General features: G+C 27.3%; 1 protein-coding gene across 7 annotated transcripts in view; it reads right to left on the reverse strand.

The window, feature by feature from the left end:
• The window catches only part of LOC122508849 (paired box protein Pax-5-like), a 191,289-nt gene that overhangs the window by 85,252 nt on the left and 93,000 nt on the right, over window positions 1–13,037 (reverse strand). The gene's annotated exons all lie outside the window — the stretch shown is intronic.

Genomic DNA, 13,037 nt, shown 5'->3' on the forward strand with positions numbered 1-13,037 from the left:
ACGCTGAAGACTCCGCCCTGCAACCCTTAGAATCGCATCCAGCATCCTGTAGACGGAGGTTCGTTGGTGGAAGTGGGGTCACGTGACGTGGATTTTGGGCGTATTCTCGGAGGGTTGCTATAGAAACGCTGGCTGCGTCGCGTGGGATAATGCCGTTATTGGCATCGACAGTGGTAAAGGTTGCGAAATAAGCGTTCGTCGGCTGGTCTACCGCCAACAATCCCACGCGAAATCACGCAGCACCCGAAGACTGTTTATTCATGAGGAGCAAGATCCGAGGGCGGTCGACAGTATGCCAATTTCTTTCTCTGCTCGATGTCGAGTTTCATTTTTTTTCCTCTTCCATATTTCTTCTCGACTTGTATTTTCTAAGAAGATAGTTTTTTTTACCGAACCTTCAGTTTTGTTTCCATTGAGGAAACAAAAGGAGAAATAGAGTGCAAAACGTTATATCCTTGCTCAGTAAACTGATTGACTAGATACTTTTAATGCAACTGACAAAGATTGTGCGGTGAAGGGTTGATGAAGGCTCTCTCACATCTCGTAAGTGGGAGGACTAATAGTTGTTGGTCGAGAGGTTGCCCCTATTTCCACCTGTACTTATGGCTTAACGCATTGCTTCGCATCGTCTGGATCGCTTGGGTTGCCCGGAAGGTGCGGTTAGTCATTGGCGTTGGTGGGACCGCTGTCGCATTGCGAATCTCACAAGGGCCGGTTTACATTTCAGTTCGTTCTTTCGTTTCGTCTTTCGCTCCTTTTGCTTTCGAACGTTCAACTTGTTTTCCCTTCATCGTTTCACGCACCTTGATACTAGATACGATGAGATTGTGGTACTGTTGTCCCATGTAAAGGAAATCTTATGTAATCAGTATATATATAGTACAGCATGCAGGAAATTGTCAACCTAAAATATATGCAATAAGCCAAGGATAATACTTTTTCGACTTCTTTTCACAAAATTCATGACTTGAATTTTCTTCCACATATTGCAACAAAATGCAGCAAACCCGAAAATCGTGTTTTTAAAATGTCTTTGCAATTTTACAGAAACAAAATTTTTGTATTAACCCTAAATTGTCATACTTCCTAAAAATTGCACGGTAGTCACACGGGGTGTTTAAAACCCCAGAGATTAAAAAGTAATATATTTAATAATTATAATTAATAATTAATAAAAAAAATTATATATTTAAATATTATTGTTCAAAAAAGTTAATAAAATTGCTAGATAGTAGATGCTCTGAAAGTATCACAAAAGATAATCCAATAGTGTTTGCAATTAAATATTGATTCTGTTTTGCAAGAAACTATTTAAAATCATTAAATTGTACTTCTAAAATATGCCACTTAAAGATCAAAATTACTGCTATATGTATGTTTCAAAAATTTGAAAATTGAAGAAGGAAAAATCATGTTTTTAAGAAGTTTAACACCGCGACTGTACAAACTCTGGACAATTTTAAGAAACGCAAACTGTTACAAAGTAAAATAGAAATACCAAATTAAACATATAGAGCTTCACAAACCTCAATTTGCATATTTTATTTTACAGATATAGTTATGTACAAAAATTTTTAGGGTGTCTGACAACCCAAATGACCATCTAGGGTTAAAATAAAACTGTATTCCAAAAAAAACTTTGTGAAAATTAGTAAAAATAACTAATTTAGAAAAGGATTTTAATTAAAAATTCAACAAACAAATGCAGAATATTAAAAAACTTATGGTAAGAATGTTTAGAAATAAAATAACATTTCAAAATGTTTCAAATTAAAATTTGTGAAAATTTGAACTCTGAATAGCTTCAATTAAAAAATCTAAAGAACTTAGCTTTTTTGAAAAATTTTAGTTCAAACTTCTTCGATATTAATTCAATTCTTTGGATATCTGTATATGTAACACAATCCGAAGAAAGGTACTAAAAAAAATTAGTTCAAGGTTATGTTTGGGTTTTTTTATGTTTCTGTTTGAAAACTAAAATCAGTTTTTATTTACCCTTTGACTGGCACTGGCGCCTATAAGTATATGTCATGAATGAAACTAGCCAGGAGTGTTGCGTGACGCCTTTGACCAAAATCTTTTTTCTGCTTTATAGAATCGTTTGAAATTGGTTACTCAGGGGTGTTCAGGGTCACTGATTACCAATTCGACGTTGATTTTTCAAAATTAAGAATGTCTCATGAAATGAATTTTAAGAGAATTATTTAGATTTCAATATTTTTAATTTTTTATTGAAAGTTAGTCAATTTCTTACATTTTAGCCTGACACTTAAGAAGTTAATTATTTTAAATGTAATGAAGACTTAAATATCAGTGTGGTATATATTAAGAATTTATCTCTTTTTGTGTATTTTCATTCTTAAAATCACATTTACAAGCACCCTAGTATTTAATTAAAAAACTTAAAAATTGTAAAAATTTCGTTGTGTTGAATTGAAAACAATTAAATTTTAGATGAATTTTAACTAAACTTTTCCTTAAATAGTTAAACTCTCTAAAAACTTTCTCGAAATTATTAAAAGTACCTAATAGATTTAGAGAAGAATTTTAATTGAAAATATTGTATTGTGGAAATCATGATTGAAAAAAAAGTGGAAAATCGAATTCCGACACATCTCTTTATAGTTATAGAACAATATTCGTCAATCGTACTTTTAGTCAAGGTTGGCCCACCATTTAATATGAATTTGACAGATACTTTTTAAATAAATATACAAATAAACATTGGCACACACACATTTTGCCGACCTTGACTATAAGGGTCAACCTTATCCACATATTTTTTTATTTTTGCCCTGTTCAGCAAAAGTGATCCTGTACATTACACAGGACTTTCTAATAATATACCTCAATTGACCAAATTCATTTTTAAAAAAAAAGTTATAAACGTAAGACAAAAAGTGGGCCGACCTTGACTATCTTCCTCTAGTAGATATTTATAGAAATAAATGAAAGTTTCATGTCAACATTTTTTGAAAATTCCAATTAATAATATTTAAAATCTATTGATTTTTCATATACTTAACTTAAAATAATAATTTTCATCTGAACAACTTCCTACAGAACCACAAATATTCACATTACAATTTTTAATTGAGCGTTTCTCTCGAAATGCGCGTGCGGTCTTTGGCATCCTGAACTTTAAAATATTCTGTAATTCTGTGATTTTTGCACCAAAATAGACCTCTAAAAATTTTCCAAATTTAACAAGGAATTTTACCATATAGATAAAACCGATAATGTCAAAGTGGTCCCTTCTCATGCGGACGTATATATGCATATATAATTTTAATAGATAAAAAGTCAAAATATGATGTGCTTTCTTGTTTATTCATGAATTTAAGGTTTGTAGCCTAATTAAAACGTTTAATGTGACAATGTGAATCAAAACGTAGTTTGGAAAAAGAATTAAGAAACATAAAAACAAAAAATTGAATCTGTGGTTAATGAACATCAAACTACGCTTAATCATTCCTTCAATTTTAATGAAGTTAAAATCATATATTTGGAATCAAATTATAAAAAACGATTAATTTCTGAAATGTTTTATACTAAATTTAACGATCATGCGATCAATAAGAAAGAATAGATAATATAAAATTATTTTCTAAGTAACACTTATTTTCCTCTATTAAGAAAACTGAAAGAATGATTTTGTTTCGATTATTTTGATTTGAGTTCATTGACTCCACACGTACTGTTTATATGAAGGGCAAAATTGTCTCCTTTAGATTTTAGTCTTGTTTTGTTATCCGTACGAGATGTCAATGTTCTGTCTTAACTTATTCGTTTTAGTTTTCGGATGTTTTTATTTTATTTTAATCGAGACGCGTCACAATTGAGGAGCTGGATCGAAGAACCGGCACTTCGCTCGGACTACACGTGCTAATACCAGTCGGGTAGGAGTGAGTGGTCCAAAGGCGCTCACTGCCACCCGACTGATATATTAACGCTTGCGATCCGAGCGAAGAGCCGGTTCTTCGATCCAGCTCCTCAATTACAAATGTAACAAATTATTTATTTAAATAATTTATATTTTTTTTAAAATGTAGATGTTAATTTTGTTTTGTTTATACAAAAACATTAATTTTATTTGTTAATTGATAATTGCTTATAAAAAAATGTTTTCATTGTTTAATAAAGTGGCCTGATGATGGTGTCAAACCATGACTAAACAAGCAATGCTCGGTTAAAAAAGTGTGCTTTTTCCCTTTCAAACAAAAAAAAATTTTTTAAATCGGTTGAAAATTAAGGAAGTTATGAGTAATTCTTTACATGAATACACAAAAAAACGCTTTTTTGCCCCTAAAATGAAATTTTGGGGGGTGTTTGGGAAATTTCTTATATACCATTGTTCATAGTTTTAGACCTACAACTTGTACTATAGGTCTCTATAAAAGTGCAGGCAACTTTTTTTATTTTGTTACACGCAGTGTTATAAACGGGTGGTCTAGGCTAATGCAAGTACTTCTAATTTAAAATCGTGCTATAGACGCAAAATCTAGTAAATAAGTTATAGTTTGTAAGAAATTTCTACAGGGACACTTGTAACGTTATTACTAAGGCAAACGACGAGTGTATAAAAAAATAAATATTTATTTCTTGATAAAAGCAACAAACAAACATTCTTATTATCATCTTGATGTTAAGTTAGCGTTTATAGAATGTATTTGGTGACTCGTTGACATTCATGCACCAGACGTGCATTATATTAGTATCGCCGAAATCTTGTTGATGTAAATTTCTCTTTTTACTTTAAATTGAGAGCATACATGTTAACTTGAAGAATGTTAGATTATGACATGTCATTTGTGTCAACGAATGAGTAAATTTAACAGTGATGATGGGCAATATGTCTTAGGGTAATTGCAGTGTGCCTTACACCCAAAATGGGGGGATGAGTTTATGAGGATGAAGGTTTAGGTTGGAACCAAGAACGAAGTCATATAGCAATAGCGAGGGCGAGGAGTCAACTACCGAGGGTGAGGGTAGATTTGATGTAGATGAGAGTGTCTCATCGTCCTGGTAGTTTCAAGTGCATCGATCATGTGCTTGTGTGTGCATCAGTGTTTTATCTTCCAAACGTATTTTCCTTTTAATTTGCTGGTTACCTATATGTATTAATCTCGTTTGTCATAGGATGTATATGATTGAAGATACATCTACTCAAAAAGACACGTATAATAAATTGAGCTTATTTCGAATTCAGATCTCGAAAGATGAAAAATTAAAATATTCAATGCAAATTTTATAAACTAATTGCAATAAAACAGTTTTTTACAATTCAACTCAAATATGTAACACTATATAGAACAATTTTTTTAGAGTTTTATTTGAAATTTGTTCTATTTGCTAGGTAATATTATATTCTCAATATTTATATAAACCTAACTACCGGGGATCGCAATGCATATTGATAAAACTGACAATTTTAATTCTAAATTTTTTAATAATTTAAATATTTTCTAAATTTTTATCCTAAAAAATACAATTGTATTAAAATGTGATCTTTAAAATTAAACAAATAAAATTATTTAATAAAATTTAATTTAAATTGTTCACAGGAATTAAGAAAATAAAAATAATAATTTTTCAAAGTAAAAATTTAAATGTTATTATAGTTTTACAACAATTAAAAATTTTAACCATTTCTATTTAATAATCTTTTAATATTTAGTCATTTCTAAAAGAAAATCGTAATATAGTGCTTTTAATATTCAATTATTATCTAAAATTTCAACTAAAATTCGTTTTTAAATCATTTATTATAGAAAGTTAAACTGAAATTCAACTATATTTAAATAAAAAAATAAATAATATATTGAATAATTATTTAATGTTTCTTAAAATTTAATACTCATAAAGAATTTATCAATTTTTTAGAAAATAATTCAATTTATAAGAAGAATTTTATTATTTTATGAAAATAATTGAATTTTTGAGAAGAATTTAATTTAATTTTTTTTAAATAATTGAATTCTCGTTAAAAACTTTATTATTTGAGAAAGTAATTGAATTCTTGTGAAGAATTTTATTTCATTTTTTTTAAATAATTGAATTCTCGTGAAAAATTTTATTATTTGGAAAAATAATTGAATAATTGTAAAGAATTAAAGATAGAATTCAAGAACTTATCAGTTTTTTAAAAAATAATTGAATTTTTGAGAAGAATTTTATTATTTATGAAAATAATTGAATTCTTGCGGTAGAATTTTATAAAAAGTTTTTAAATTGATTTTCTTCGAAACATTTTATGAAATATTTTAAATAATCCAATTCCTATGAAAATTGTATTACTTAGGTATAAAAAATGGAATGTTTGCGAAGAATTTCATCAAAAATCTTTTGTGGAATTTTATGAAAATTCTATAGCTATTGAAAATCATTGATTTTCGAAAAGTTTTTAAAAATAATTGAATCGTTTCAAAGAATTTTATTACAATTTTTAGAATTTTTTTTTACTTCGACTATTAGCGAATTTAAAGTGATGCAAATTTTCCCCTAAAAAATAAAGAAAAAAGTAACTTTTATTGTCATGAATCTAAAAATGTATCCAAATAGTAGCAAATTGTAAAAAAGTAGTAAATAGTAGGTTTTAGTAGATGAGTGCGAAGCCAGAAATTAATTAAATTTTTTTGTTTTTGAGGTTTAATTTTTAACAAATTCTAATAGATTTTAGTGGATTAAAGGGAAAATATGTGAAAAAATTTTAAAAGATTTTCAAATAGACTAGCTAATAAATTAGTATGTACTTAAATATATGGTAACGAGAAGATTTCTTTAATAAATTTAATGAAAGAAGAAATAAATTTGTTTGTAAAGACTGCAAACTTCTTTGTTGGCTGGGGCTAAGAGGTATTATGGACCGTTGAAACATATTTTTATATTTTTCAAAAGTATTTAACTAGTTTGTTTTCAGAGTAAGTAAAGATCCATTTCCCAAGATTAATGGTACTTTACTTCTGTTTTAAAGAGATTCTCAGTTTCCCTTAAACCATCAGACCATTACATCGTGTTTCGTCGGGTCGACTTGTTTAACAATCTAATTCTTTAGATGGCCTACACACACCCGGCGAACAAAGTACACTTTGGTTTCAGTTTTGACCAAGTGTCATTAATTTCTTTGGCAAACATTTGTTAAGACATACTTAGGAAAAAATTTATTTAAAATAATAACTAATTCCATTTTTTTACTTTTCGTTACATTTTCTGGACCTCATTGTCAGTCATCAAAAAATCACATTTTTAAAAACTGACATTCAGTGTGTGTTTAGTAGTTGTAGGTCCAAATTGATATTATTGGTAAGTAAAATTTTAGTTGAATGCTTATTTTAGAAACTAATCTACATTTATTATAATGCTTATTAATTTTCTAATCAATTTGACTAAACACGATTATTTTCTTTTTTCAACTTTCTAACACCTTATTATATTGAAACTGTGTCTAGAATAAAAGATAGCGAATATAAGAAAATTGCAAATTACAATTGCCCTAAAAGAAGAAACTTTAAAAGAAAGGGTGTAACTACAAGTACATCAGTGACTGAAATTGATTGCTTTCATTAATGTTAAAAAAGTTTCTCTGTCCGCTTCTTCCTTCCAATTTTTTTATTCTACTCTCGGCATGATATTTTTCCTTGTGTTGTAATTGTGATTTTTGTTATTCAGATAAAGCGTAGAAAATAAAATAATTAAACTAACAGGTCTCAAACCTCATGAGTTTTTCGACCTTTTTCGACTTATTTTAACAAAAAGAGACTTTTTTTAACTTTTCTTTGCGCATATTGCAACAAAATAACATTTTTTTCTAATAAAATGCAAATTATTCTGCTTTTTAATAATGGGAAAAATAAATAGTCAAACATTTTCCACTAAAGTAAAAAAAAATCAGGAAAATTTATTCAAAGTACGTAGTGAAAAAATATCAAATTTCTAGAACCCAGGCGGAAAAGTCGGACGAATGTCGGAATTTACAACCGGCTGGGATCCGCGCCCGTACAGACCGCAAGTACCGACGGTCTGTACCGATTCGGATCTGAAAAAGCAACCGGCGCGGTACAGATTATGCTCCGACTGTCGGAACCGTCTTCCCACTATTGTCAGTACCGGCTCGGTACTGGATTTCTTCCGCCGGCGGATCTTATTCTTCTGCGGCGTCGGAAGAATGACGGATATGTTAAGTCTGTACTGGCTCGGTGCTGGGCCGGATCCGACTGCGGATCTCGTCATTTATTGTCACATTATAAATCACATTATGAATTTATTTTTAAAAATGAGTCATAACTAAATAATTATTACAATAATTAATTGCATTATTTTAGAAAATAATGATTAATTAATAAATGAATTTAATCAATATATTAAGTAATTATTTGTTGAGACTTTTTTCAAAATTTCAAAATTTAAAAAAATTTATTCAATTTAACACTATTACTTATTTTTTATAATTATTATAAATAAATTTATATTATTAATATAAATTTATTACCTATTATTGAGAATTAATAATAAATTATTAATATTAATAATAATACTAATTTATATTATCTCAATAATAATTGAATAATTGTTTAATAATAAATTAATAATAAATCATTAATATTAATAATTTATTATTAATTCTCAATAATATTAAGAAAATAATAAAATTAAGAAACAATTATTCAATATATTATGTAATAAAATATTATTAACAAATATAATAATAAAAATATAATAAATTTCTTTGTTAACGAAATATTGAAATATATTCGTAAATATACATTCAATAAAGTATTGAAAATATAGCGGTACATATTTAAGAATTGTTGATTGCCGCGTAGTAATTCTATAAGTTTTATTTCAGCTAGGTGAGACTTGAGAGTATTTAAGATTTGAGAGTCCCATGCGAGCGTAGCATAGTGTTTAGCGTGCGTGATTTCGGTGCGTAAATATTCGGTTAGGCGTAGGTTCGTACCTCCAAGCGTTAGGATTTTTCAAATGTGTATGTAATAAAAAATTGCGTTTAAGTATATAAAAAAATAAAAAAAATGTGTAAAGTGAACTGTCAATGAATTGTCATCAGTATTTATCTTTTGCAATTAATTATTATTTTTTTATTGATATTTGTTGAAATTATCATTTGGATCCGACCCGCTTGTCAGTCGGTAGAATGCCAGCGCTCAGCTGGCTATTAAATGAAAAATCCGCGGTCGGTAGAGTGCCAGGTCCCAGCCGGTTGAATTATACACGAAACGGCTTCTCCCAGGCGGTCAGCGGGCGGTAGAATGCCAGTTCCGAGCCGGTTGCCAGCGCGCTTCTGGCCTAGTCACTATTCGGTAGAATGCCCGTTCACATTCGGTTGGCAGACGGTTCCGAGCCAGTACAGTTACACCGGCGTCAGTACGGGCTAGGATCCGCGCCGGTTGGAAATTTCCGCCTGGGAAATGACACAAAAATTATATGGTTAAAGACAAAAATGTATACATGTTTGCCATTCGAAATTATGTGTCAGGTTATTTTTAAACAATCGTCAAAGGTGTCGAAATGAGGTTTCTCGGTGAGAGTTGCTTCCCTAATTATTCTACGAAGAAATTGTAACATATGGGGCATTTTATTTCAAACCGTTCCACTATAAAAAGACTGCTACTTATAAAGAACAGACATGAAAAGTCATATTTTTGGGACAAATTTATTTCTGTTATTTAGTGTTTCTATGAAACTTTTTTATTGTAAAATTTATTACAAATAACATAAATAATAATACTTTAATGAGTCTCCAATATGAGGAATAATATACCAGGAATTGACTAGGTTTCCTAGTTACGAGAGGAACTCACTATAGAATCCTAGTCTAAGTAATAATTATTCAATAAAAAAAAAATTTTTTTTAAATAATAATTTAAGCATAGTTAAAGTGACCAGGAAAATTAGTCAATGTAACAAAAAAAGTCGAATTAACTAGGATAATAATAATAGATTTAAACTTTATCCTAATTGTTTGAAATTCTTAATCATCACAAATTCTCAAACTCATCCTCTACCGCAGTGAAATCCAGGGGTATAAATAGAGAGTCAAAGAGCGGTTACCCATTTTATTAAGTACTAATCACACATGATGATGCTTAAACTTAACATCGCAACTCAAAGAGTTCGTAATCCATTTTATATTTCTTTTCTTGTAAAATAGTTCTTTAAAATATAATTCAAATTTTCTGATAAAAATGAAAGTTTAATATTTAGAAAATTCACTTTAAGCAAAATTTTCATTTTAATATAGATAATTTATTTTTAAAAAATAAATATAAATATAAGAAAACAATTTAAAACCTTCTGAATACTTTCTTAAAATTACAATGTCCTTCCAAAATTCAATTATTTTCTCTAAATCAATTATTTAAACACAAAAAAAAAATTCTTAAAATTAATTTTTTTTAAATATTTTAAAATAATTTTTGAAAGATAATAGTGTTTTAATTAAATATACAAAATTAAAAAATTTCCAAATAATTGAAATTTGATAAAATCTATTAATTCCAAAATTTAATTAGGACTGCAAAATTAAATTTTTAAGAATTTTAATTTACTTTGCTCGAAGATAATTGAATGTTAACAAATTATGATAAAACATTTCTAAGAATTAGTTTTTTAAAAATATTGTACTGTTATTTTTTGAATATAATTGAATTTTTCAAAAGAATTTCTGTAAGTTATAGAAAACTAATAAATTTTTTCTAAAGTATTTTAATTAAAAATTTTGAACACATTTTTCTCCAAAAATGTTAAAAATAATTCAACAAAAATTTTAATGTTATTATTTTTTGTGTGTATATTTGAATTTTTTAAAATATGCAAGTGAAAATATAGAAATATTTAAAATTTGAAAAAATTATAATAGAAAAATTCTAAGAATTTCTTATTTTTAAAAATATTTTAATATAATTTATAGAAGACAATTTTCATTAATTTTCATTTTTAAATTAACACTTGAAGATTTTTCATTAAATTTTTTCAGAATTTAATTATTTTAAAAATTTACAATTAAAATTCTTGAAAAGTTGATTTTCAAAAATTGTAATAAAATACTTGAAAAAACAAACTTTTTTCAATTAAATTTTACAAAATTTCACTTATTCTAAAATTTTTTAATTATACTATTTTTAAAATTTTATTATCATAAAAAAATTATTCAAAAATATAATTTTGAAAAATTTGTCTAGTTATTTTTCACATTATAAAAATCGAAATAAGTTGCATTTTGTACTAAAAATGTGGTATTTTGTTGTAACATTTGCAAAAAAGTCGAAAAGTCGCAATTTTTGAAAATAAGTCGAAAAAAGTCGCATTATTTGAAAATAGTGGAAAAAAGTCGAAAAAATTATAATATTCAAGGCCTGTAAAATAGTTCAAAAATATTAATATTTAAAGGTGAAAATAATTCGACCAAATTTTATAATAAACTTCATAACTTCATAATGAATTCGTATGACGTTTTGGATCTTTCTTTTTGTACAAAACTGCGTGAAATTTTCGTAAAAAATGCGAATGACATTTTTTTATTTTCACATAAAATTTGACTGTATATTTGTACCCGGAATCAGTTCCATTCGGATTTCTAATCGAAATGTTAAAAAAATCCGCTTACATTTTCAGACAAAAATTCATATTAATTCGAATGGCAATTTATATGAAATTTGCAGGAATTTTCGTCCAAAACAGGTTCAAAAATGACATGCAAAATTTATAACGAAAGTCAACATAAAAAACGAGCGAAATTCGCATACTGACTTCATGTTGAATTTCGTATGAAATTCGGTCAAATTATTTTCACCCGGGAAAAAATTTATTTTAACCTTTGATGCTCAGTGAAAAATACACATTTTTTAAAGCTTTATTAAAGCTTAAAATAAATAAATTAATAAAATTTTTAAAGCTATTAAAACTTTCTCTTTCCAATGTTTTTCTCTTATTAAGCACTACACTTGCACAAGGTTTCGTACATATTTAAAGTCTCACAACTAATTTTGAGTTTTTCATTTTATTTGACCCTTGTCTTACTCATACACTGGATCTCCTATATATTATATACGGAAACTGTTTATATAGAAAGTACAGGTGCTATAGAACGGGACGAGAAGAAGTAGGTGTGGAAAAGCTGACTATATGATTATATGGATATACGCCCGAGCTGTCCATATAATTGGAGTTTTAGTGTTATTGTGACATATTCAAAGCTTATGAAAATCGGACTACTGATTTCTCAGGAAACTAAGTTGTTTTACGTTTTTCTTTTTAAAAATACTACCAAAAACAATCGTACTATCAGATACGAAATATTTAATTGTTAGAAATTTAATTTTAATCACAGTTTTAGTTAAATTTTTTAGGAAAACTATTTTCTGTTATAAATAATAAGTATATTATTAACTATAATAATCTTTGTATTTCATTCTTTCATTCTGTTTGTCCACACTTTGAAGTTGGTTTTTGTGTATACTTTTGTTTTTTGCTTTTTTCTTTAGAAAATATTGTTTGACAAATCGAAAATATGCAGGTATTTTTCATGATTTATAATAAAATAATATTTGAAATTGGAAAATTAGAAAATTTATAAAAGAAATTATGAATAACAAATAAATTTTGTTTTTTATATACGCTCTTTTATAACAAATTTCGTTTGACTGATCTAAATTATGCAAATTTGCTTGCTTTTTATTTATAAAAATATGAGAAAATTGTTAATTGTTAAAAAATTATGATTAAGAAATAGGAAACATATTCATTTTATGCATAATTTTTATTTCTCAATAAAAACATAAACATTATTCACAAACTCATCCTTTTCTTTTGAGGAAAAAAAACATTACATATTCCCGTTTCTTAATATTTTTGTAAAAAATTCTCTATTTTCATAAGGAAATAATGTGCAAAATTTCTATTTCTCAATTACAATTGCTTTTAATAAAATTCAAAGTTTTTCAAAAATAAAGGGAAAAAATGTTTGTAAATTCTAATTCTCAATTGCAAATTTTAATTGAAAATGAAATTGAAAATTTGTT

The sequence above is a fragment of the Leptopilina heterotoma genome, unplaced genomic scaffold, assembly GCF_015476425.1.
Source record: "Leptopilina heterotoma isolate Lh14 unplaced genomic scaffold, ASM1547642v1 Lhet_58, whole genome shotgun sequence".
Classification (NCBI taxonomy): domain Eukaryota; kingdom Metazoa; phylum Arthropoda; class Insecta; order Hymenoptera; family Figitidae; genus Leptopilina; species Leptopilina heterotoma.